The sequence below is a fragment of the Apis cerana genome, linkage group LG12, assembly GCF_029169275.1.
Source record: "Apis cerana isolate GH-2021 linkage group LG12, AcerK_1.0, whole genome shotgun sequence".
Classification (NCBI taxonomy): domain Eukaryota; kingdom Metazoa; phylum Arthropoda; class Insecta; order Hymenoptera; family Apidae; genus Apis; species Apis cerana.
This window is the reverse complement of record NC_083863.1, coordinates 4,271,844-4,297,814: the sequence shown is the minus strand read 5'-3', so window position 1 is coordinate 4,297,814 and position 25,971 is coordinate 4,271,844. Positions and strand designations below refer to the sequence as shown.

At 34.5% G+C, this 25,971-nt stretch overlaps 1 protein-coding gene and 1 long non-coding RNA gene across 3 annotated transcripts in view; one reads left to right on the top strand and one right to left on the bottom strand.

Moving 5' to 3' along the window:
• LOC107995538 (LIM/homeobox protein Lhx9) overlaps nt 1–25,971 on the bottom strand; it is a 601,193-nt gene that overhangs the window by 426,842 nt on the left and 148,380 nt on the right. The window lies entirely within an intron of this gene.
• Nucleotides 24,177–25,060, top strand: LOC133667044 (uncharacterized). Its single transcript, XR_009832147.1, has 2 exons — nt 24,177–24,535; nt 24,605–25,060. It is a non-coding gene; the product is annotated as an uncharacterized LOC133667044 (long non-coding RNA).

The following is a 25,971-nucleotide window of genomic DNA, read 5'->3' as shown; positions in this document are numbered from 1 at the left end:
AATTCCAAATGTACAAACAATACACTAACCAGTAGCCAAATATCCAAATAACAACTCTCTTGACAAGACAGTTCACCCAAGAAAAGAATATGACGATCCAATTTATCGATCAGCATCGATTAACGTTAACAAGCGGAAAATTGGAGAAAGAAACACAGAATGCGGGTAAAGGGAATCAAGCGCGGTGTCGTGGGTGACGAAGGGGTGGCTCTCCGGGAGGCACGCCACGAGCCACGTAGGATGAGGACCACGAGGAGGAGTAGCAGGACGAGGTGGAGGAGAGCGAAACGACGAAGCGGAGGGTTGCCAAGGTGGGTGTCGAAGGGGTGATGGCGCGGGGAAGGGCGCGCGGGGGTGTGCTGCGTCGTAGTCCGCACGCACACGAGGACACGGGTGCTCGCGTGCAGCCCTCGCCTCAGGCTGCGGAGGAGCCTCGCAATTTAACCGGTTCGACATTCGCCTCGAGCTCGTAATTGGCAGGACGAATGAAAGAGCCCCGCGGACGAGGACGAGTGGTCGGGATTAACGATGGCGAATGGATCAGAAATTCTCCGCGAAAATAAAGTAGGTAGCCGGGTTGGCGGTGTGGTATATAGGTATAGAGAGTGAGTCCGGGGGTCCGTAGGTACGAGCCTTTGTTTGTCGTTCGCTCCAATTACCTCCGGCCTCTCCCGGTAGCTTCATAATTAACTCCCACTCATTTAACAAACTTTACTTTTAATGTTTTAAAAATAGTAATTAGCAGTGGCGGCAAGAGAAGAAGAAGGCGGAGGAGGAGGTGGAGGAGGAACGCAGCGGTGGCGGTGGAGCAGGGGGTGGCGGTGGAGAAGCTCGAACAGGAGGAGGAGGAGGAGGAGGAGGTGGAGATGTATGAAGAGCAGGAGGAGGAGGTGGAGGACGTGGAGGACGACGACGACGAGGAGGAGAAGGAAGGAGGGTGAGAGAGGAGAGAAGAGGGTTCGTAGAGGAGGCAGAGAAAAGGGGGGTAACGATGAAGGGATGCTGGTGGGGACGAAGGGGATGGAAGGAGAGTAGGTAGCGGCGGCGGCGGCGGTGGTGATGGTGGTGGTGGTGGTGGTGGTGGTGGTGGTAATGCTGGTGGTGGTGATGCGGGGGAGTGTAGAGGGGGTGTAATTAACTATCATGCAACCCCTTCCCAACAGCAGCAGCCGGCGTAGCAAGGAGGTAATTGGACCGGAGTCTTATACGTGTGGAGCTCCGGTGGTGGGAGGAGGGGGGAAGAGGCTGCCAGGATAAAGGGTTGCTTAAAATTGCACACAGTGCTGCATTATGGAACCTCTGACGAGCTTCCAGGGAACGACCGTACGGATGGCGGCGTGGAAATCCATTAACCTCCCCTGCTCCCACCACCCCCCCTCAACACCCCGACCACCCACGTCCCCCACCAACTCTCCAGTCGCGAATTAATTGCGATCGTCTAAGGGCGAGTCTTTGCTCGAGTCTGGCCCGAGTCTACCTGCATGGTCCAAGTCGCGATTCAATTTGAGCCGTACACGAGCGAGGACGAGCATAAACAGTGGAAAAATATAAATACCCCTCCATAAGACGAGCCAGAGACGTAGCTAAGATCGTAAATTAAATCCATCGAATGATGGGCATCCATTGATTTCTTGAAGGGGTGACGATCCACTTAGGATTGTGCATTGCGTTTCTTTTTTTTTTTTTTTTTCATTTGAATAAGTAAATACAAAGACTATGGAAGGGAGATAAAAGAAGTATTAATTACGATCGATTTGGACGAAACGAATGGTAATTGGCATATATCGTCTTTCTGGTTCTTTAGACGAGGATTATTGTTGAGATTATTAATTTATATGGATAATAGGAGAATATTGGAGAGTAAATAAGTATTGTTTTAAGGGGGATTTGGACATTTAACAGGATACGGAAATAATCGGAGAATAATTTTATCAAAGGGATTATGACATTGGCAGAAAGTTGAGGCTGTATTAATCAGAACTTAAAGCCTTGGTGGGTGTACACGCGGCGTTGTAAAGGCTTCGTTATAAGGAAGAGAAACCCCATCGGTGCTGGCAACTAATCAGCACCAAGACTGCTTCTCCGCCCTCGTAAGTGGAGTCCTATTATGAGGAATTCGTATTTGCTCTCCATCTATTCGCGTAATCGAAATACACTTATGTATTTATTATGTATTACTTATAAGAAGAATAATACGTGATAGACTTGATTTTTTTTGTTTTTTTGAACTTTCATGTATCGAACATTCTCTTTTAGCCGTCAGATGAGGTAAAAAATCAAAAATAAATACCAAATTACAAAAGAGCCAACAAATATAAGATGTTCCAACAATGAGAATATCGGTTAACTGAACATTTATAATTTGAAGCAATATTTTGCAAATATAACGAGACGATTCCTTGTAGCTTCTTTTTTTTCTTAATCATCAGCACATTAAACAATTTCAATAATTATTTTTTCTTCCATTGAACTACAGATCTTTTTAAGATTTTCATTTTTTAATAATGGATGTGGATCGTAGACAATGTTTTATCATTCATAAAATTTTATATCTATATAGATATAAAAGCATAAAGTTTTATATCTGTATCTTATGTAATTTCCTAATAAAATGAATTATATTGCGTGCAGAATATCATAGTGTAATACTGATTTATAAAATACTCAAAATATTTTTTATGTCACTTATAAAATTGAATATTTTATAAAAAAATCATTAAATTATTTGATTATTTTATATGACGTACAATTATAAAATTAAAACAATGATCTATCTTATAACAAATCAACTTATAACAAATCTTCTAACGTAGATGACAAATTTTGAAAAGGGATAATGATTGAAAAACTACAATTTTCTCAAATTTCGATCGTAAAAATGGCGAAAAGAAACTTTTATGACAAGCAAGACGATTACAATTAATTAGTGAAAAAAGAAAAAAGAAAAGTATTCATCAGGTTATTATCCCGTATTCTTTGAACCTTTCAATCAAGAACGAAGAAAGATAAAATGGTATCCAGTTTGCAAAGTTTGATCACGCGGTTCGTTTAGAATCTTCTTTGCATTCTGACAGCTGATCGAGACCGGGGTAAAAGGGAGATGAAATTCGACAAGAAGTCGAAGCCTGGTAATTCCACGAACGTGCCAAAAGCGCGGCCTCACCTCTGGCAACCGACTTGCCAGATTAAGACGCCTTGGCCACGACGCCGCGCCGGCTGAGAACCGCCGATTCGCGGGGCATAATTAACGAAATTCATTATCCCCAGCCGAAACTAATTTTGTAACGTCTCTCGTGCGCCGCGGCGGTCCCTTAATCGCGAAAAACCGTGAAATTTAATTAAATTTAGGAACGCGAAAGTGAACGAGCCAGGACGTGGGGAATAGGGAAAGAACGACGGTGGTCGATGCTAATAACGTTCTTGTCGTGCCATAAAGGTATTAAACCGCTAAAAATGACGATGTTCCAGATTATCGCGCGGAGAGGAGATCCTTTGGGGGATCGATTCTTCGCTCTTTTCACAGGCTACGACTATTTTTCCTTTCCTTTCCCCTCTTTTAACCATGAATCGACAATCGAACATCCTGAAGAAATGAAAACCTTGTTTAATTATACGTAGAAAAAGGATTCGAAGATTTCAATGATCTTGAAATTTTTTATTCTCAACTGATGCGATAGATTTCTGTTTCATAAATGAAAGCATAAATCAAAATTTTCATATCTTTTTTTTTTTTAGGTAGTGAGAAAAAATTCACTTATGGACGAAAAAATTGTCACTAATTTTATAATTCAATGTAAACAAATTAAGCAATTGCTTTCGAAATGGAGGATTTCAAGATTAATAGTGAGTATTATAAATAATTATGCAGTTTAGAAGAAAGAAGAAACTATTAATAATGATCTTCATGTATGTTACAGTCTGATCGATTTTGATTCATAAAAAACTAAGGCAAAATCTTCATCTCAGTTAATCTTTCATCGAATTAGCAATAATTGAGTTAAATTGAAATGCAATTGTTACCTATAGAATTTAAATATTACAAATTCAATATACAATTAACAAAAATGTTCAAATGTTATGACAAGAAATAATTTATCAAAAATTTAAAATAATTTACAAAATATCTATTGTAATTTGTTGAAACAATTATTGGAACAGTAATATAACGAAATCAGTAAAGTGCGCTTTTTCGAAAAAGTACCAAAACTTTATATGGAGAGATGAACGGATCGCAGATCAGCAACAATCTGATCGAATAATTAAAAGGAAAAAGGAAAACAAACTCCCCTTTCTCGGTCGATCCAACTACGTTATAAAGAGAAACACGATTAATCCTATACACCGTCACAATAAAAGTGGCAATAAAATCTCCGGGACCCGGCTGGAAGATACAACCCGTGCTGGCGGCAGCAGGGGAGAGGGGAGAGAGGAATTCAGGTTATAATACCGGACGACGAGATACGGTTCGCGATATTACAAGAAATTGGAACAGCATTACCCTCCTTCGTAAACGTAACGATATTATATCAGAATTATTGCTGCCTCGGTGCCCGCTATTGCGTTACACTCGGTATCCGTGTATTAAACCCACCGTCCCCGTGATTCCTGTTCGTTTAATTGAAGTCAATTTCTAATTAAATAATTTCATCGAAGAACGCTCTCCCGTTGAACCGGGCCAACAAGGCTTGGCGGACGGAGTGGATAGAAGCGGCGGTGGTGGGGAGGATGCGGCCAGTTGGTGGGGAGTGAACCAATTAATTTCGCCGCGTTCGCCGATAGTTCCCGCAAGGTTGCGCGATTCCACGATATCATTAACCGTTGACACTTCGTTAACGGGCGAAACCCACGATCCTATCCGACTCGATACGATCGCGCACGAACGGGAACAATCGTCGAATAACAGTCTTTCCTTCGTCCAACAGTCGTAAGATTGGAAATGAACATCGAAAGAGACAAGGTGTGCTCGGACGAGAGAATCGAAGCCTCGAAATATTTGTATCCCGAGTCTAACATTTTCTTCTCGCGAAGCATCGTTTAAGACGTTGCAATACCAACACTGCCGGTATAATGTCCCGCCGATTTTGCTCTTATTGGGATGCCATCGAGTCGTTCCACTCTCGCCCCGTCTCCTTCTATCCTCGCTACACCTCCACCTTCCCTCGTTTCCATTCCATCCACATTTTCTCCCTCTTTCTCCCGCGACATTAGTCTCTCTTCGTCTCGTTCCCTTTCCTTCGCCCTGCCACCTCGTCCTCGCCGAGTGTCCTTTTCCCTCCCGAATAATCCTCCCGTCCTTCTCCCGCACTCTCCATGATCCTTTCGACGACGACCTTTCATCCTTCTCGCGGAAGGAGACAGGCTGAGATTCACGGAGGCGTGTGTCCCCTTCTTCCCACCCTATTTCAGCCTCGGTGAAGTTTCCATGATTCTTCCTTGTTCCTTCGTGTGTGCCACCACACAATTACAGAAACGACTCTGTTAACTCTTGTGCCCTTTCGCCTCGTTCCTCCTCACGAGCAAGCATTAACCTAACGTAACCTCGGCGCCGGGATTTTCTCCTCCGGAGTATTTTCGTTCGTGATAAAATTCCTTCTCTTACCGCCCCTCCTTCCCTCGCGGCCTCGCGTATTTCTTTTAAGGTTAATTCAATTGCGCCCGTGCCGCCGAAGACCAACATCGCCTTTATCTTAACCGGTTTCGTTTCGGTTAAACAGTGATGCGGCTGTGAAACTTAACCGCTTGTTTTTTTTTTATCTTTCTCCTCTTTTTTTCATTAAACGGTTTTTTGAGGATGTATGTATTTATTTGTAAATATAATTATTTGAGGAATTATCGAAAAACTGCTTTGAACGGAGCTTTCTTTTTAAGATTCCTTTTATACAAGGTGTTTAAAAAATGTTGAAAGTTGGTAGTATCAAATGGTTATTAATTCTTTCGTCAATAAAGATTATGTGTACGAATAAGAAACAAATAAATATGAGACCGATATGATTTCTATTGTTACAATTTATTATTATTGTAATTTGTTAAGATTATTACATATTTTATTTTCGTATTTTTCAAGGATAGAGTATCAAAATCAAAATCAACTTCTAACAAAATTATTCCTCTATGAAATTGAATCGAGTAGTATTTATCTCAACGTACGATTAATTGATGTTGCATATTTTCTAACTCTTTAATAACTTTAATCGGAATCACTAACTTTCTTTTCGTCCATATTAGCATAAACGCGACGACATCTTGATAAAACTTCCTTCTCCACGCAAAAGTAAATCAATTTTACATCCGCTCTCGTTGCACGATCGTTCGAGCGGAAATTATTAATGAAGACATTTGAGGTATTCCACGCTTTCCATTCCTCTTTCTCGCTTACGTGTATACAGATGGCGCGCACCCACGCACGCGTGTGCACGCTCACAATTACGATAGAAGAGCAAGCTTCTCCTCTACACGGGGTACAGCGGAGGTCATAAGATCGGACTTCCACGAAGCCGCGTTTCCTAATTAATTAAAGTAATTAAGAGCCGGCCGAGTTATTGCTCGGACGTCCGCGCGATGCCACATCAAGCTCGCTATTATGAACCGCGTAACGAACGCGGCTGGTCCTTCTCTTATACCGGGTGTCCCTAATGTTTTCCCTAATTTAAATATAAGATCTAAATATACTCAATGATTTTTACAATTGAGTGAGAAACATGACTTGTCTCTTCTTCGTGGGAAGGTTAGGTGGTTTATCATCGGGGGAGAGAAAAGATTTAGTATTAATCGTTGCTGCCATCTCGCCTCGATGGATGGGGATCGTAAAAGGCCGATTTTCGATTGGAAACTTCGATTAGAATGAGGATGGAGTATTATAAATTTACTCGATCCATGGTGAGGGATATTTCTCGATGAGAAGTATTTTTTCTCGTATTATTTTTATCCAATGAAAGGGCACGATTATAGAGATGTTGTACTAATTGAATGAGTACGTTACTTGTGGAACACGAGAGAAAGACGAGTATTATAATTGGATGCTTTGTGCAAATTTTAATTTTCACGAATGTGAGAGAAAATGGAATTGAAATGAGAATGTGTTTCATATTTTAAATATGTTGATACATATTTTGTTCTATTGGAATACTTTACGCCTTTTTTCTTTTTTTTTTTTTTCCAAGTGTGCGTTCTGTACGTTTCAGTATATTTATATTTTTTTTTTATAAATGCGTGGATTTATATGCGGTTTAATTATAATATTATTAGAAATGGCAAATAAAATTATTTTTTAACGTGTACTTTTTATGTACATGTATGGAGAAATGTTTGTACATCTTCAAAAATAAAATTCAAAAATAAAAACAATTACGTAAAAATATTATTTGTTCAATAAAGTTACATTAAAAACAGAATTTTTATAAACGATTGGTATTGATATGAATCTTTTTTAAAGACCATTAAATTCAGATATATTACAAAGTGTAAAAAAATTCAATTACACTCAAATAAATTATCCAAATTTGAAAAATATACATTTACGATTTACCAGCCAAATAAAAATGTGCAAACTACATTTGTTCCGACTGCACGAACAGCGAACTGTTAAAATATAAAATTTTTTGTCGCTGGTTCGTCGATGACAGAAAACTTGTCAATCTATATAACTTGAATACACGTATTCTTTAATATTTTTTCAAAATAAGGGGTCCAGAAATCGCAACGGAAAAAAAAAAAAAAAAACAAAAAATATTTTCACCAACCCACGCGATATATGGGGGAAGCATAATTATTTGACAGAAACGAGGATCCGTTCAACGCAATCCGTCGACAGCACGTATACACACTACACGGATCAAAAACACGAGCATCACGATGTCCAGCGTATTTTCCTCTGGATGCGCGATCTTTAATCCCTACTCGAACAAAAACGGTCCCTGCCCCCTCGTGTTCCATCCTCGATCCCTCCCTCCCCCCCAAACCAGTAGTAGTCGTGGAAAAATATAATTTTTTTTCCCCCTCTCCCCTCCTTTTTTTCTCCCACTTCACCGCCTCTTCCACCGGTCTACTCGAATAATTCCTACGTTATTATATCCGCTTTTCGGACTCGGCTCGTCGACCAGATACAAACCGTTCCTCCTAGTCGAGTGGGTTTAACAGCTTGCGCCACTGGAAACGGGGAGCCTGTACAGATATATATATATATATATATATATATACACACATAACGTAGATAGAACGTTGTAAAGGAAAGAAGAAGTCGGGTGAACGATCCGGTATGTGTGTACGCGCGCGTGTGTGGATACGTCGAGCCGGATGCACGTTCAATATTTGAGAGGATTTAAATTCGGACGTTGGACGTCCGGACGAATTTCAGTCGGATCGTTTAAAGGCCGGGCCAGACGTCAGGCACTCGTGAATGATTAAAAAGGTAGAGAGTCCTGGAAAGAAGCGTGGCCGGCCCCCGCGTCTTGGCGAGAGAGACTTTTCCACCGGAATTGTCTCTACGTGGAAACTATATACCAAGGGGGGAAATATCGGCCGGCCGACTTTCCGTCCCGTGTTCTCGCGTATAAATAGAGAATTTTTTCTTCTTCTTCTTCTTCTTCTTTTTTTTTTTTCTCTCCCTTCGGATGAAGCCACGATACCTGGTCTCCCATGGCTTACTTTACGGCCAGAAGGGACTGTAAACTCGACGTACGAGCACCGTCGAAACGGCGACGAGAGGGAGAGAGAGAGAGAGAGAGAGAGAGTTTCGAGGAGAAGTTTCGGCTCCACGTTTTACGAAGCGGCGCGGGTCGAACCCCTTTCCGTTCTGGTGACGCGAGACTTTGAGTTTAGGGGGTGATGGATTCTAAGGTGAATATTTTATTTCTTGTTTCGATGTTTACTGGATGATTCGTCTGCGAAATTTGCGGTTCGGCGGAAACTTTGTTACGTGTTGTTGAGTTGAATTTTTACGTGATAAAATTGACGAGCGGTTAGTCGCTTGGTTTCGAATGAAAGAAATATGAGGTAAAATGGAATTTGTTCGTGTGTAATTATATACTTGTAGAATCAAGAAGAAGTAACATTTTCTTCTTCTTTTTATAAGGAAATCGAAGGAATCAAATTTGTGGATAACGAGTTTCTTTTCAATTATCGATTAGCTAAGCTTCAAATTATATAAACTGTTTCTTCAAAAGTAATATTATTATTTTCATTTCATAGGAATTGGTTTTTCAAGAATATTAAATTTGTTGCACAAGTTATAAATTTATAAATATATTTGTCAAAACAGAAATGATTATGATTTCATTTTTCTAAGATATTTTATATTTTTAATAATCAATTTTATTTTAATTCCTTTGCGAAATAGTCGAGCTAGTTTAAGTACTACGATTCAAAAAGATTGTTTTATTTTTTATGAAAAATTTCAAAAATTTATTCTATACAAATAGTAAAAAAGAATCGTAACATCAAAGAAAACTACATCAAAAGTATTTTTCAAACAATGGCCACCAAAATCATGTACGAATAATGAAAAGAAAAATTTGATAGTACATTCGTATAAAGGATATTCCAATAAAAGAAGTTCTATCGAATTGAAATTACTGCACGGAAGATGACCTCTATGAAATCCGCAAGGCTACCAAAAAAAAAAAAAATCCCAACTATATCTTCCATGTCTAGTTATTTTTTTCTTTTTCCTTTTATTTTTATATATTTCGATTGAGTTCAAAGTAATTTCAATGGTAAAATTGAAACGTAAATATCAATAGTTCGTGCTGAAAAAAAAAATCGCTTTTTTTTTTCATTCAGGGACCGGTTATCTCTTTTTTTCAGATCCTGATAGACGTCAGCGATCACTTGGAGAGACGCCTATCGCGTCGGTGTTACGATTGAAAAATAAATCCCGCAAGTCAAGTCCGGTGAAAACGTTTTGATGTTTTACAAACACCGGTATACGAGCAAGCTTTTCAATATTGTCCTTAGTCGAAAACTTGTGCAAAAAACTCAGAATCACGTTTCGGCAAAGAGAGCTGATTAAAAAGAACGCCTTTTCTCTTTCCCTCTTTCTTTCTTTCTTTTTTCTATCGATAATTACTAAGAGGAACGTTTCAATCAAATCGATATCAAAATTCGTTTGCAATGGAATCACATGGAGGTGCTTTAAATAATCGGTAACAAACTGAAAATATCCACCGACTGGAAACAGAGATAGTGATATATAGATAGATAAAGAGAAAGAAAGAGAGAGAAGGAAAGCACAAATGTAGCCGATAATCAACATATTAAACGGCACCGAAGCGTTAATTATTAATTCTAATTTTCTCTCAAATATTTAACGTACTTATAGCTCATTAACGCGCATTAAAAACATATATAAATGAGTTATATTAATGCATCGTTCGACGATGTTTGAGAACATCACTTGTACTAAAATACCGTAATTAATTTATGCACGAAGTTCGATAAATGTTTTCGCTGGGCAAACACACCACGATGAATAATAACGAAACACGGTATAGTCGGTGAAGATTTAGAGCGACATCCGAGATTTCTATCCTGTTGGTTGCTTCGTTTGGGTCTTCGATATATTAGCGAAACGATATTTAGTTCAATAACTTTTGGTATTCTCTTATTTTTAGGATGAAAAAAGTGAAAGAGTTTTTGTCTGAAAGAATTTTTATTATTCGATTTGTATATTTATATCGATTGATTGGAATAATAAAGTTAACCGCTCTGATATAAATTGTATTTTATTTTCATTGTCGAAAGATATAAGATTTTTTATACTCCTTTAACTGACATTTATTATAATCATTTATTTACAAAATGATAAATTAATTAGAAAGTATATTATATTTCATTTAGAAGTGTAATTATAAAAATTTTATAAAATGAATGGAAAAATGATTCATTAAAAAGTATGTGTAAATAATTTCTTATTAATCATTGTAATTATGATTAGATAATAATATTTATAATTATTTTTATATGAAACGTCATTTTCTCATAGAACTAATCATCAAGAAAATAAAAAACAAAAAGAAAAAAAGTAGTATCCGTAATGTAATAATTTAACAATTTAAATAACAATTTAAATAATAAATTTTTGTTTCGATAACATATATATTTAAAATTTTAGTAAATTATAATTTTTACCGAAATACCTGCATATACATGCATATCCTATTAATAATTGATAAAAAAGAATTTGCCTATTAAAAAATCTCTTTTCTCCCAAGAAGAGTTAAATTACAATTCAATTGTGATTTAGCGTCTATAAATACGATATTTGAGAATATGATTAGTATCGCTTTTTCTAGTTTCCCAATATACATGCTATGCAACACACACACACACATACAAAAAGAAAAACTAAGGATTTTCTCATCAGAAGTACATGCATATCCGCTCAAACACGGGAAACAAACGTGAAACATCGATTTTACAACTTTCATGTTACAATACGCAAGAAACGATGCGTAAAAAAAACAACAAGTGTTACAGGGGAGAAAAGGAGAACGAGTATGTGTAAGAACGAGTATGGGGCTCCAACGGTGAATGGGCAACATTATCAAGAGAGAAGAGAGCGCGAGGCGAGCAACAGTGGACCCCTTTCAGTAATTCGACTCTGTCCACAAATCGCGAAATTATGTACGCTGGAAACAATTGCCGCTTGAAAGCGAACCGATGAATATTTATAAGGGGTCTCGGAAGTCTTAGACGAAACAACAACCGTAACTCGAGAACTTGGCCAAGTAAAAAGTAGAGACCAACGAACACGCTGTTTAATGCTCTTTCCAGTCCATAGTTTAAGGAATATTCTGAACATTGACACTGTTTATGGCCAGAGAAATTCAATTGTCCACGAACTAAATAACAAAAGTAGGTACGGTTCGCATGTCCTTTGTATAAAACAATCTGATAAATATGCTATTGGTTTTCGTTTTAGATATTCTTATTCGCAAATGTAAAATATACCGATAACTAAAAAAAAAAAGAAATCTGTGTGATTTGTTAGTTACAATGAATACTCGCAAAGCTCGATAAGTATTGTATGTACGTATAAACAAAAGAAACGAAAAGAACAAATAGAAATAAAGCGTATATATACACAGTTTTGAATTATTATACAATTCATAAAAAGAATACCATTTAATAAAATTAGATACTTTTATAGAAGATACAAGAATGTTCTAAATATTTAAAAATATCTCAACGCATTAATTGAATATTTCCATTAAACATAATCCAAAATATAACGTTCTCAATTTTTAATTGTCCAAATACTGTTGACAATTAAGCAACAAAGCTTATTGGTAATTTCTTCTGAACTCTTTTACTCGTCTACATTGGAAATTCAATGGCTGTTAAACATAAACACATATAAGAATTCTTTATCCCAAAAAATAATTCAAACCCAGTCAACAATCCCTCTCCACAACAGCTCAAACTATCAACTACAATCTCTCAAAGATACCTCTCCACCATCACCTCGCTGAAAAGCCAAAGACAAACACCTACCTCCCTACCTTTCCTAAAAAAAAAAAAAAAAAACAACCCCAATCACGAGCTCAAGTTCACGCGCGAAAACACCCTCCCCCTCCCTCCCCCACCGACAACCATCACTCGAGCACAGTTACGCCACCCTCTCCACCCTCGTGTGTACACGTTCTGTTTTTTCCCCCTTTTATTTTTTCCTTTTTTTTTCTCCCTCCTCCCCCCAACCCTCGCAACGCTCCCCAACCCCCTGCTCGCGAAATCCCCGAAATCCCCGAAATCCGCAGCGGGCCGGGCAAATATAAATAACGGAATGATAATGAATCAAATCGTACGTGAAAAACCAATAAGTTATTGGCCGGGGGTGGCGCGAATGATTGGCCACGCGATACACCCTCGAACACGCGGCGCGGGTCCAAGCATTGGCCGCGTCTCTCCGTCGTTCCTCCTCTGCTAGCACGCGCGCACACACACCCTCCCCCTCTCGAGCCACCCCTTCCGACGGGTGGCGAGGAAGGGGGAAGGGTTGTCTCGATCCTCGTCTCTCGTCGCTCTTCCCTCCTTCTCTCTCTCTCTTTTTTTTCTTTCTTTCTTTCTCGTTTCGGGCCGGCAGGCGACACGAGCGCGATCGGACAACGCACACACAGTGCATATTTTTCAATTAATTTAAATTACAAAACATCGCGGTAACGGTGGCCCCCGCGACACCGTCCTCCCCCTCCCCCCTTTCCCCCGCGTACATTTCGCCGCTGCCACCCCCCCTCGACTCTCCCCCGTGGGCCAATATCCGTGCGGACGAGCATAAACGGTGGACGCGTACACGCAAGGCCCGGGTGTCACGCAGCTCGCGTAGTAGTAGTCACGTCCACCGACGTGGCCGCGTAATCATTTTTATTTTTTTTTTTCTCTGCGTGTCGCTCTTTCTTCCTTTTTTTTTTTTCGTTCTCGTTTCCCTCTCTCTCTTTTTTTGGTGTTTTGGTGTTTTTTTTTTTTTTGGTTCAACTCCCTCTTTCGCAGAGGGTTGAAAGCTCGGTGTTTTGATGAAGATTTTAGGGGGTTGCTTTTAGGAGGATCTTCTTATGATACGCTTTTTTTTTTTATTTTTGAATGTTTCGGGTAAGTTTGAGAGTATTTTTTTGATGTTGATGTGGGAATGTTTCGATGTATTAGTGGGATGATTGTGGAGAGGATAAGGTAGATACGAAAGTTGGAAATATTTAAGTTTACGATAGATGAAACGATGATAGATGATTAAAGTGTTTCGATCAATATTTTTGGTGCTTCGTTGCGTAAAGTTAATCATCCAAATGTGTCTTAATAATGTGGATAATAATTCGATAAAATTAAAATTTGTTGTATGAAAAATTGAATGGCGTGGGAAAAGAATATAATTTCGTGTTAATTTTCTTATAAAACGTAAAAAGGTTAATTTTATATGTTTAAATGAAATCCATTATTCCTTCTAAAAAATTTATTCATAGCAAAGAATGATTAATTTAAGAGATATATTTTAACTAGAATTTTATAAAACTTTCATTTGAAAGACTACGAATGCAAAACTATGAATAAAAGAATATCTTCTTCGCATATTCCTCTTCTTTCATACGCTAAATTTTACGACATTAAAATTACACTAATTTTTTTCTTTTTTGTAACTTCTATAAAGAACAACTAACTTGAATCATGTAAATTATCATTGAAAATGATAGAATTTAAAAAAAGTTCGTCTCTTAATATCTCTCGTGTAGACTCAATCTACCAAAAAATATTTTAGATCAAGTTATAAAATATCGAATACTAAAATACTTCTTAATATTGTCAATAATTTCCATTTCAATTTTTTCCAAGTAAATTTATCTAAATACCTTATCTTGTTATATTTAAATGAAAGTTGTATCATCACTTAAATATTATCATCGACTTCTAATAATAATTTATAAACTCATAATTCTATTTATATTTTCTTCCATCTCGGCAAATTTTTTATCGCGCTTCTTTTATAGGTCGATAAAACTTTGTGATAAAAATTGCCTCATAAGAATACGTGATTTCTCGTCATATTATACCGAGACTTGCACAGCGTCTCGTCCCGTAAGAAAAAGTTGCACCATTGCGCGCCAGAGAAAGAAGATACCCTTTTCTGGAACCCGAATTTACCCCACAATTTCACCATCGAAAATTTATTTCTATCCTACGAGTCGATCCTCGCCCCCTCGGGATCCACGCCGACTTCTGAGAGTCTCTTAAGTAGCTTGAAGGTGTTGAAACGTTCTTGAATAAATAGGGGTCGCCTTCGAGACCCCGCTCGAATGGCAAATCGGGGAGACCTGGCACGAAACAGGCGTGTCCACGCGATCCGACAATCGACTTATAAATCGGTCTAAACGTCTAGAAAATCCGAGAGAATTGGAGAAAAGATACTTTTCTCTTTTCTTCAATTTTCTTAAAATTCTTTTCTACTTTTCTCCCTTAGGTGTATAAAATAGTTAGACGATGATTCAAGGAAAATAATAATTGTAGGGTATTTTTTTTCAGAGATAAAATACTGGGATGTTTAAAAAATTCTCATTTTTAATCTTTATTCATGAAGTTGCTAAAAACTTTTTAAAATTTTCAATTTTCTTAGAATTTGTTTTTTTTCCCCTTAGTTGGTATAAATAGTAATGATAGTTTAGGGAAAATAATAATTAGTAGAATATTTTTTTAAAGAATAAGGTAAAATGTGTTTATTTCTTGCTAAAGTTGCAAAAACTTGTTAGACTGTTCAATTTTCTTAGAATTTTTTTTCATTTTTTGTTCTTACAATTAGTTGAGAGTGACGATATTTTTTAAAACAATATTCAAACTTTTCACTATAATTTATTCTTCGATTCTAAACAATAATTAAATAACAAATATGTCAAGAAATGATCTAGAATTATAATTATAAGTAAATTCTTACAATTATTCTTTTAATTATTCTTTTAAATTATTACTATGAGCAAAAAATTTTCTTTTTTCTTATTGAAAACTTTTTAAGTTCGAAATATATTATATTTTGAATAATATTATTATATATTGTGAATTCTATATAGATATAAGCATCTCTTTATCTTTTTTCTGAGGATTAAAAAATCACACAAAATTTGAAAATGATTAAAATTATAACAATAATGTGAGCATATATATAATATAAATATAAAAAAAAAAAAAAAAAAAAAAATACAAAAAAATTAGAATTTAGAAAATCAAAATTCAGTGTTAGATGTATCGCTATATCATCACATTATATATATATAATAATAAATGATCAATAATATATACATATTAAATATATATAATGATAATATAAATAAATATATATATAATTAATATATAATATATATTAATTATATAAAAATAATATAATATATATCCCATAAAAACTAAAAGAGATAAAAGAGGATAAAAGTAAAGAATAATAATAAATTTTTTATTATTCGATCGTCTCTCTTCCCTTGATCTGATTTTCTCTTTAATATATAAATAACATAACATAATTGAATTATTAACATAATTACAATTAACATCATTAATTAAGACAAATTAAAAAAAAAAAAAAAACAAATTCACGCAAGGATTCAATTGTGTAATTCCCGTCTCTCATTCATTCTTCTCTCGTTCCATCCTCCCCTCCATAATCTCGACTCGCATGACATGACAAATCAATCTGCTTCGAAAACGAAAAAAAATGGGAAAAAATGGGGGTGAGAAAGGGGATGATCGACGACTTTCTTTTTTTTTCGAGGAGGACGCGAGAGGAGGAAACGAGGAATAACGTCGCGGCTCGTCGTGGCCTTCGTCGTTTTATTCGCGAATCGAACTTCACTTATCTTCATGAGCTATGAAAGTGAAGTTGAACCGAACCGAGGGGTTATCTGAGGGGAGAAAAAAAAGAAAGAAAGAAAGAAAGGAAGGAAGGAAAAGAAGAAAGAAAGGAAGGAAAAAAGATCGAGATCGTCGCGATCGTACATTAGCATAGAGGAAAAACAGACTCGTAAAACAATTCGGTCGACGATCGTTTCTGTTTCCATGGAAATCGCACGTTGCACTCAATCGACACCACTCCTCTCGATGATGGCTGAACGAAAAAAAAAAAAAAAAAAAAAAAAAAAAAAAAAAAAAAGGATTTGATGAAAAACATCATTAGATGTTAGGAATTAGATTAAAAATGACGTTTAGCCAATCCAACTGCGAATTCATCACCAACGCGGGCATTAACTTGTTTATATAAAGTGTTGATATGTGTATTTGTGGGTTATTTTCGAAAGGGTTGATTTTAAGTAAAAATTGGTGTGGAAAAATCACGATTAAGGATAAATATAATAAACAAAGTGCGGATTATATATAATTATTATATTATATTATATATTATATATATTATGATATGATAAATTTATATATGTATAATAGAGATATATATATATATATACTATTAAAATATTATATCAAATTAGAATGTACATATATTTATGAGATGTCGATAATTTTAATATAAAAATTTGATTATAAAATTTGTATATTTTACATATAATATCATATAAAAATATATACTTTTTGGCTTGAAAAAAATATTCTAAACATCAAGACATTCGGTTTTAGACCTATATCGTATTTATATTTCTTTCAGTTTTCAATATTATGTTATAAAGTTTCATTTATAATATTATTAAATTTTTTTATAATAATTAATCATCATGCAAATAAAATTATTATATAACTATGTATTATTTGTATATCTTTTTTTTGTAAAATATATATTTATAATATGAAAAATATGTATTTGATATAAAACTCCACAATTTAATTTTGCATTATGAAGCGAGATAGAAATAGAGTGAAACAATGAAGATGAAATTATAATTTTGTATACCAATTTTTATATTCTTCTTTTTTTCGATATAAATAATTCTATAAATAGCACGAATACAAATAAACGATTCTCTAAAAATCACTCACGAATGTATTAACATTTTGTTCCACTTGAGGTGCAGATAAACGAGGTCGTATTATACTTTTAGTTTGATTAAATATAAAAATGGTAATTTAAAATGGAACCAAAATATAATTATATTGTATATAATCGGAGAGAATCTTGTAAAGTTAATATTGACGATTAATAAAGAGCTTAAATAAATACTTGCAAATTAATATAATAATATCGATACTTGATGTATCCCATATAAACATTAAAATATCCGAAGAACCCTTTGATATTTAGTTTTACATTGAACGATGAGTTAATTATTATTATTTATTAGATAGACGGGCATAAGAGTAATTCGTAGATATACTATATATAAAATGATACAAAATATTATACTCTATAAAGAGAATAGAAATAAATATTAATAATTATCATATATAAATTATAATTATTAATTCTTATCTAATTATTACATAGATTGATTCGAAAATATATTAAGTATAAAAAAAAGAAATCAATACAAGTGATTTGATGTCATGTTTTATTTTAAATTTTGATACATAAAAATTAAACAGAGATGAACAGTCGATAACGACAATTAATTAAATCGTGTACGAAATTTTGATCTCTAATGATAATCTTAAAATGACGATATTTTTGAATATTTTGCAATTCATGATCGTTATTAATCGATGCAATTAAAGAAAAAAATAGGCCATAATTTTTTATCAATATCTTTTTAATATTATTTTATTCATCCATAGCTTCATCAAATGAAATCTAACACCACTGAAAAAGAAAATATAATTCAATTTCATATTTTCTATTATACAAAGCTTCTTTTAATTTACTTTCCTCTAAACTTTAACGTCTGTTTCACGTTGATAATGAATCTTTCGATAAATACGTTAGCAATTATACATATCTCTTTAAGAAAAATCAAAAACTATTCTATTTCGTTCTCGAGTAATTGAGAGATCCAGTGCAGCAAAAAGTTACCAAAAATCTCAAAGAATTATTCTTCTTCTTATTGATTTCATGACCACACAGCAAATCGTTCATTTGTCAATTGAAGAAATGTCGAGGAATGATAAAAATGGGCCAAATCCGTTGATCTCGAGTTGGAGCAAAAATCGATTTATTTGGTCAAAATCTCTCGCCACCCAACGAATCAAGAATCAGAGCTGTAAGGAATATTTGGCACAGTTAGACGGTCGGCGGCGCTTGTTTTTTTACACTCGTTCGACGAGAAGGACGCCCTCCTCGTTAATAATGCATATAAATTTATATTAAGCTTTTGTCCGCCCGCCGCTCGCCCTATAACGTTGAGCTATGCTGACGCGAGCTGCTCATTTCCCTTAATTACGATATTGCTTATGTGCGGGGGCGCAAAGACAAAGAGCACTTTCAAAAATGGGATTAAAATTTAAAGTTATACCGGGCGTAATTACGCGCGAGATGAACGGGAACATTTCGGTCCGTCCGCGAAAAACACCGCCGCCTATTAATAAAGCACGATATAATATGCCGGTATTTCACGGTATTCTGTCCTCATTACCGCTATTAACCTCGGCTGGACGGAGAAGAATTCGATTCACTTCATTGGCCCGGTCAAAAATGCATATTTGAACGATCAATGGTATTTTGTTACGTGTAAATGATAAATTTGGCCGGCGATCGATAATTAGATATACAAGTATAGGACAAATCTGAATACAATGGGAGATGTATTTATTTATTTTGACAACTTTGAACTTTGAGGCTCCAAATATTAAGTGAAAGATTGTCTCGTGTTATGGCTTGTGTTATTTGGTATCAAAACAAGGGACGAAATTTGCAATTATCGTGATTTTTTTTTTATTGTTGCGTGATTGGATCGACGTAATGATCCAGTTAATGAACGATCAGTTAATTTTTCAAAAAAGAAACGTAAAATAATTAAATTATTATACTTTTGAGACGAGGTAAGTATTTATTGATTAATTTGTTTTCAAAATATTATTATATTGTTATGTTATATTAATATTTTTTTTATATTTTAACAATTTGCTAAAAAAAAAAAAATAATGGAACAACTCTTTATACATTTTAATGCAAAAAATGTTTTTATATTTTCGCCGATATCAATCATTCAATCATTTAATTTGATTTTGATACATTAATCTTTTCAGGGAAATTATAAAGCGTCAAAAGCGCCATTAAAACACAAAGCAATGATTATCAAATAAAATAAAATATTATCAACGCTTCGAATCGATTTGTTATTAAAATATTGAAGAGTCCTTCGACAGATTTCAATTTTTTTTTTTTTTAGAATAATATCAATTTAAAAGAAAAGTAAAAAAATTTAGAACGCACATTTGAAATACAAATGAAAAAGACAAGAAAACGTTGTAGAGAGCAAATTTTAAATGATATAAAAATACCTCTACTTCCCCTATTCTCTTCATAAACGCAAAGAATACACTTAAGAAACTACAATCCTCGACAAACATCGACCATGAATACCTTACCCTCCGAACAACCAACAACCGATCCACCCCCAATAGCGAATTACCAACCCAAACTCATCCTCGATCCCTCGAATCTCGAAAGAGACCCCATTCAATTCCCAAAAAATCCGCGCACGCAGCTACACGAGACAAAAAACCGAAACAAAAAAACTTCCAACCGTAACAAAATCAAGCCACACCCCCTCCTCCTCCTCCTCGCAATCCTCCTTTCGATTCCATCCTCCCCCTCTTTCTTCCCCCCTACGAATAAATTGGCGATCGACCTTTAACCCGCTGCCTTCCGATAATTTAGCCGTATCTCCTCCTGACTCGGCTACGAGGGTTGATGAGGCACAGAGAGAGAGAGAGAGAGAGAGAGAGAGAGAGAGAGAGAGAGAGAGAGGACGCACGCCACCCCCCATCGGGGGCGGAAGTCAAAAAATCGTCCCCACAAATCACCGCGCACAATGGCCCCGATTGTGTGTACCACGCTCAACCCCCTCCCCTTCTAACCCTCTAACTAACTATCCCGCCTGTAGTTCCGACAGAGGGTGGAGGCGGCGGCGGCGGCGGCGGCGGCGTCGTGAACGGGCGGAGTGGAGAAAGGGTGGCGGTGGAAGGAGAGGAAATCTATTGCCGGAAGTGAGTATATTCAGCGGCGGTCTGCGGTGCGTGTATGGAAATTCGAGACCGCCTTCCACGGAAGGGTCCTTCCCAAAAGCCAAAGGGAATCCGCACGCGACGGCAATTTGACGGGAAGGGGAGGGGTGGGTTGGAAGAAGATAAAAGAAAAAAGGAGAGGATCGGTAAAGATGTGGTACATTGCAGGATACTTCGTTTCGGAAGTTCGTGGGAGACCATGTTCTATGTTCTGGGGCGAGATTAATTCCAACTCTATAACTCAATTTCCTGTTTGGATTCGGACTCTTCGGAGTGTTCGGGAAATATTCGAAATTTTGCAGATCGACGCGAGGAATCATATTGATTATGTTGGTACGTATGTTCGTTTGTAGGAGTATAAATGCAATAACGATTGTTTCTATTCTCATGAAATTTTATAAATTTTGTATTTTCATTATACAAGAAACGATATGAAGTAAAGCGTGAAATTTTTAAAGATATCGAGCTAATATAAACAGAAAATTTAACAAAAGAATTATAAAAATTAAAATTCATGAATTAATTATTTAGTAAAATAATTCTTCGAGTGATCGAATATTAAATTTCCAGCGACGATTTCCATTTTAAAACTTCAGATCGATGGTCGATCAGGATCGAATCGAGATAAGATCTGATTACGTGGCGCAACATGGCTTCCTCGATGATGATCACGAGGAAAGCGAGTTTACCAGCCAATTCCAATCAGGAATTAAACTCAGACCTATCGAAGATCCCGAGATGGATAGCGTGTTCTCTTCTTCCTCTCTTTACATCTCTTTCCTCATCCCCTTGCAAACAGTTTGTATTGTTTTAAACTGTTCTATGCGTGTATTGTAGGAAGTGTGTACAAGGTTAAAGAGGATGAAGAGGAAGAATGGTGGAGGATGTTGTCTGATTCGTGTAATAAAATCTGTAAGATGATGAGCTTGGAGGCCGATAAATATAGTGTTGAGTTGTGACCTTTGGACGCAAAGGAGGAGGAAAGAGGGGAAAAAATCAGAAAAGGAAATGTGTGCGATGATGACGACAATGATGATGATGATGATGATGAGGAAGAATCGAATGCTAGAGTCGCGTGCAGGATGTATCTTGAGGAGTGTTTGTATGTTTACCTATCCTTTTAATGTAATGAGCAATTGCGCATAAACGCATGCTTATTAAGATATGTCTGTATGTATGTGAAGGCAGATTGCTTAGAATGTGAAGGAGAGAGAATATTCTGACGATAATATGAATGAATTTATTTGGTATGGAGGATATATTGAAAAGGATGATATAGTGAGAAGCACATATATTGGAATATTATAATGAATGGTGAAATTTTTATATGTATATTAAATATATTTTGTCTGAAATACATATAGAAATACATATTTATTTCAATCTTGGAAATATGTATTATATATTATGAATCTTCTGAAAAGATTTTATTTATTTCATGGTTAGTTTATGTATAATAGGATAATATTAACGAATATTATAACATATTACAAATTATTTCGTCATGATAATAAGAAAAAAATTCAAGCAAAAATTTATCGAATATACAATAACTGAGGATAATAAAAATTTTAAAAATAATTTTTTTTATCGATATATTGTAGAGAATATTAAAATGAATTCAAAAAAGATATTATTATATATTTTCATTAATGTAATACTAAAGTTTACACCAATGAAAGTAATATTTATTTATCAAATTCAAATTATTTATCTCTGTAATAGTTTTAAAATAAATGAATAGATAAATATTACTACTTTTATCGTTATAAATTATTGTTATGAATTTAAAATATACAGAAGAAAGAAATATACGATTCCATTTAAGTAATATTGATATCGATATGAAAATAAATTACTTTTATATTTGTTGCGAGTAAATTTTTTTTAATCTTTTTTCTTGTTAAACATTCACACATGAAAAATTGAAAATATATAAATTATCTAATCGTTATCAAATAAGAAAGATTTTTTTAAACTGATAAGGTTCTCCTAAAAATCCATCAACGTCAAGTCCATTATTATAAGATACACATGTATTTACGTATAAAATCTACGACCAATCGTGTATTTATATAATTATCCAATGTACTTATCATTATTTAAACTTTACGGCAAATTATTTTAATTATACAACACAATACCATATCATTAGTATATAATTATTATTATATACAATTATAACTGATATACTGTCATAGCGTAATACACTATTACTGTACAAATATCCGGATACTTAATAATTGATGATAGAATCATATTTTATCAAACGGAAAATTAACGTCTCTCTTTTTTTTTTCCCAGAATATATGATGTAAGAATTACATAGCCCACGTGCAAATTATATTTATGATTTATGATTTATGGAATAATTTACAACATGATTTATCTCCGCATTGCCCGTTCTCTTGAACCCAACTTTTTTACTCAATCCTCAGCCAGATTCCCCCCGATCCTTAATCATCGCCTTTCCCATCTGAAATCATGCGATCGATTCGCCACTCGAAAACGAAAACGAAACCTCGGAATCCTGGTCAGTTTAATATGCGCCTAATTAAACGTACCTCCGATAATCGACTTAATTAATCGTTGCCCGCGGTAAGCGTACTTCGAGCTCAAAGTTTCGAAAGAATCCACGGATTCCGTGGAACATAATTGAAACTCGTTCCTCAACGATGTTATTTGCACAGCTGCGTACGATTGTAAATATGAAAAAGATTCGAGTAAGTAAGAAAGATGTATAATTTTTTATTTCAGTGATTTGAAGGAGGGAGGGGAAGACAGGGAGAAGAGGGTGTCGTTTTAGATCCTTGAATATCTAAGATATTATATATTATTGTAAATCCAAATTGTAAACCGAAATTAATTTCAACATATTTAATTGTTTTTCTAAGTTTTTTATTTTATTCTTTTAATGGTTTCAAAATTTTGTTAATATAATTTTATTAATTCTATTAATTATATATTATATAAATTTCATATCGATTTTTTTATTGCAGTATTTTTTTCTTAAATATAAAAAAAATTAAATTATAAATAATTAATTAATATCTTATTTTGAAAGCATTAGCCATATTATATAATATATTATTTTCATTAAAGATATGTAAATCATATATAATGATCTTCTGATAGATTATATAATCGATCATGGAAATGTGATTATTTCAATCAGGAAATTAAAAAACTTTTTTTTAACGCACTATTATTTTTTAATAGAAAAAAAAATTAGAATTTTTCATAAAATAATACATAAAGACTTTATATTTTTATTGATTATTTATATCTATTTAATCAAATCAATATATATTATCAAACAATTCTTTTAAAAAAAAAAATCAAAAATCGTATATTTCTCGAAACAAAGTTCTAAGAAGAATGCAAATAGGATGACGAAAATGGAGGTTATTCGCAAGAGGTCAGAGGTCATTCTGCCCTCTTTCATCGGCCATCTTCGATCCTTCGTTCTCCATCCTCCGAGATCAAGTTTCTCGTTCCTCTCGGAATACTTGGCAATTACGTATCGCGATGTTAATGCAAATAATTATTCGTTGTCCCTTCGAGCGAGCTGAGATAATATCGTGATTTATAAGACCGCGTTCCAAGAGGAACGATCATGCCTCTCTCTTGCCGATTTAACTCGACTCGAAAGTCCACGCTCGAACCTTAAGACATTAATGGACGCGCGAATCCCGACACGATGACGCTCGAATTATTCTGTTATCTCATACAAATGCGCTGTAAGTGTGTTTCTAACACGGTCTCGTTGGATAAACATTGCATTGAATCAATTTATGTGTTCTTGGCCGAACATTTAATTGAAGCATCCACTCGCTTCGCTTAACATTTCAATTCGCCAATGTGGACGGAGGGAAGGGAAGGATACAGGGAGTGAAGTAATAATATACAAGGTGTCCCAGATTTTTCTGTGCAAATGGCAAGAGTGAAAGTGAAATGTCATGCAACAAAAAATGTATAAAAACACTTCATTAATTTTTGTGTTTGTAACATAATATATCTTTTTAATTCGTTTCCATTTCAGGTAATTCTTTGGTTAGTTAGAAGCAATTTTTAGTTAACGATAATGATCTTGGAAATTAATAATGGATATGAGAAATAACAGTTGACTAGTGGATTTGAAAAATCTTTTGATACAAGAAGTTTAATAAGGGATAAGTTTCGAATTGTCGAAATTTTTTGCAATTTCTATTGATCGATTACTCGAGCATGAAAAATTCCATAGATGAAAATTTGTTAAAATTTTAATTCTTTTTTTTAGAAAAAAAAAATCAGCTATTCTGGGTTTCAAGAGTTTCAAGACTATACAAAATTTGGCGAATTTAAAAATTAATTAAAAAAATTTTCAACTCTAATTGTATGAATGTAATAATAGTTGGATATAAAACTTGTTGCAAATACTGTAGATATTTATTATATTTATATCCTCACTTTAAAATGTAAAGTTCATATTTACGAATACATATCTGGAATTAATGTACAATATTAATGAATTTATTCTAGATTTAATTTCGTTGTAATTTTGTCTAACTTCTTTATATGCGATGTTGTTAATTAGATAAGTCATATACGCAAGGTAGAACGAAAATGAGTTTAACTTTGTAGTACAGTTGCCGCTGTAATGAACCAGTATATTAAAACGGTACGTATACTTTATATTAACCTCTTCCTTTACAATTTAATTGAAAGGCATCGAATCAAGAAATTTAATAGCGCTCGTGTTTGAATCAATTAAAAATATTTAATTTTCATAGAACTCGTTGGATATGTCTTCTAATTTTGCATTAAAAATTTATAAAATCGCAGATATCATTTTAAAGGAAGGAATCAACAAATAAAACAAGTTTTGCATGGACTATTAATAGATTCCAAATTTGCCAAATAAGGAAACATGATAATATAAATCTTACAAATATTGGTATCTTTTATATCTTAATTTATATATCTTTTTATATCAAATACACTTATAAAAATAAATTATTTATCTTTTGACAAGATTGAATAACGAATGGAAAATTAATTATAACTAATGAAAAATTTACAACAAATAGACTTGATCGATTTGACTTCTGGAAAAAGTGATACTTGTCTTATCTTATATTGAATTAAATTTAAGAAATAATATTATCATTGCTTTTTATATTTTTTTGTATAATTTCTTAATAAAGCGTTTAGGAACTTTGTGTTATTTTTTTAATTTTATATTAATAAAAGTTATTGACAAAATTTATAGAAGAACATCTGATAGATATACACTCTATAGATTAATACGAGTTCGTTCTATGAAACGAGCCAACCAATTGTTAATTTTGTTATCTCATCGACTTTTTAATTTACTGCGAATTTTACAAGCTGTGCCGCTAAATACTAAATCAACGATTTAAACGAAAC